Genomic DNA, 2,549 nt, shown 5'->3' on the forward strand with positions numbered 1-2,549 from the left:
CTTATTACTCAGCTAGGCAATTTAATAATAATTTAATATTTCGTGTGCCTTTTAAGACGCCCCCTGTTTCATATAGTGGTTTTTTTTTATTAATCCTCCAATTCTCAGGTTAATCTCGCTGTTGACGAGAAACAGAAGTCAGGTGATATACACCAGACACTCCTCGTGATTTATTGTAAGACTTGGGCCTTTTCATCATTTGTCACGAATTCCGAATGTCCTCATTAATTAAAAGTATGTCTGCGTGCATGTTCAATGTAGATGAAGTACGGTATGGTTGCTGGGGTTAGAAAGGTCTAATGAGTTTGTGGAAGACTGCATGTCATTGAGAACAGTCTGTACAGTTTTTTCTACAAAGGAAGGACCCCAAGGACAACACAGTCAGTGTATTTCAAATGTTGTCTTTGATGGAACCAGAAACTTTAATTCAACTAAAATAAAACAATCCCTGGCTGGTGAATCATAAATTACGACCGTGTAAAAAGATTTCATTTCTAACGATATTATGACATCAGATGATTGGGTTCATTTTGGCAAACATTTACGACATGGCACCTAAAAAAAAAACAGTCTAACCCCCCCCCCTTTATATTTAATATCTAAATAAACAAAAGAAAAACCCAAAGAAATGAAATTAAATTTAAAAAAAACAAACAAAAAAGGAGGGGGAAAACACTCGCAAATAATCGAACAAACTTTCAAAAGTTATCCATTAGATGAGAACGTCTCGCCACTTTGGCCTTTTTTTAAATTATTACTAATGTATTATTAAGATCCTCTTTAATATTAACTGCGTGAAAGAAAATATCAATGACATAAATTCAACAAAAAAAAAAAAATGAGTGCAATGTAATCAATTCTGTGTCATGTTCAGTGAGTTAAAAGAGAACTCAACTGGGATTGGTTGTTAAAAAAAACGTAAAAACGCTAATATATTTGGATTTCCTGAAATAATAAAATATATTATACTTATCATTTAATATTTCATGTCTTGGATTTCTTATATTTCGAATTTCCTGTAATCTGGTCTTTATTAACACCAACGCTTTTTAGCATGAGTTGACATTACAAGAGATCTGTGAGGTCTTGCACTGATAAAACTAGCTCTTTACATAATGTATTGCATAACAATTAAAGTATATAGAATCTTGAATTAAAATGCTGTATAACTATGAAAAAATAAGAATAAAAAAAACATGCAATTTTCTCTGGATTTCCTTACCTTAAAGTCGGGTGATTCAGCAATAAAAAACATTAACATTAGCTCTGAAGAGCTACTAGTATTTTCCGACAATGGAAATACCTGGTGCAGTTATTTGCATTTTCTGATTTGATAGAATTCTGTTTTTAATATGACTAACTTTGAAGAAAAAAAATGGGTAAAAACCCGTTACTTTGTGAATTGGCATTTTTTACGTTTACGAATAGTGAGCGACGCCAAAGGAAAGACAACTCCCTTAAGTCGACATCAAAAAAGCTTATCATTCAAATTAATGGCGTCAGAATACGTAAAACCGCAGACCTAGAAAATGTATCCGAACCAATGGTTTGATTTGCTGAATCGATTAATTATCAAGGCACAATAGTGCTTTAGTGAATCTATGTATTGCCGCACGTATTGTAATACAAGATAGCAGTGGCGGATCAAGAAATTTTGAAAAGGGGGATCCGACCAGTTTGAGGTCAGGGTAGGGGCGCACAGCCACACCAAAAAAACATTGATTTATCAAATATTTTGTATTTTTTTGGACTCAAAAGGGGGGGGGGGCTGCCCCCTAAATCCGCCAGTGGATAGGCATAATTCTTTTAGAAAAAAAAAATTATATACATATAACGTCCTCTGCAAAAAAAATTGATATTTGTTGGCAAAATTCGTGTATGATAATTATTATTGTCATATAAAAATTTTTATCAAAAATATCCAATATTAGTAAAGGACCTCACTGATATGATAGTATTATCACTTTAAGTGACTATGCGATCAATATTCTTATTATACAAAAGCATTACACGGAGACAGGATTTCTACATTAAACACATTTGTGTTGATATACATATATCACAATATTTAAAAATTAAAAAAAAAAATGAAAGAAAAGACAGAGCGAGAAAAAAAAATTCTGGAGAATCCGGGTATCGATCCCGGTACCTCTCACATGCTAAGCGAGCGCTCTACCACTTGAGCTAATTCCCCGTTACGAACCTCACTGTTTAATGTACTTCATATCAGTGCTTTATCAGTATTCATGTTTTCACGGTGCCTTGGGGGCGGGGCCCTTCTTTATAGTATGAATAGAATATTCTTTTGGTCATTTTTTTTGTTAAAACGATGTAAGGGACCCTTTTGTGTGCATAACAATACCAACTGAAGCAGCCTATATGTCACTCTTATAAACGATATCTCATAAATCGGCACTTGGTAGGCCATTTTTCACACTTGAGTTGCCTGTCCTTAAGTAGGAATGCCACACCGGAATTTTATTTTTAGATCTTTAAAGAAATCCCCATTAAGTTCTGGTTTCACCAATGAGAGGTCGACATTAGCTCTT

The 2,549-nt window shown here is 33.8% G+C and overlaps 1 non-coding gene across 1 annotated transcript; it reads right to left on the reverse strand.

Annotated features, from left to right (window-relative positions):
• Positions 1-2,121: 2,121 nt before the first annotated feature.
• Positions 2,122-2,194, reverse strand: Trnaa-agc (transfer RNA alanine (anticodon AGC)). Its single transcript has one exon. It is a non-coding gene; the product is annotated as a tRNA-Ala (tRNA).
• Positions 2,195-2,549: the final 355 nt, after the last annotated feature.

The sequence above is a fragment of the Saccostrea cucullata genome, unplaced genomic scaffold (genome assembly GCF_032062105.1).
Source record: "Saccostrea cucullata isolate Sc308-1 unplaced genomic scaffold, CSIRO_AGI_Scuc_v1 ctg16740, whole genome shotgun sequence".
Taxonomy (NCBI): domain Eukaryota; kingdom Metazoa; phylum Mollusca; class Bivalvia; order Ostreida; family Ostreidae; genus Saccostrea; species Saccostrea cuccullata.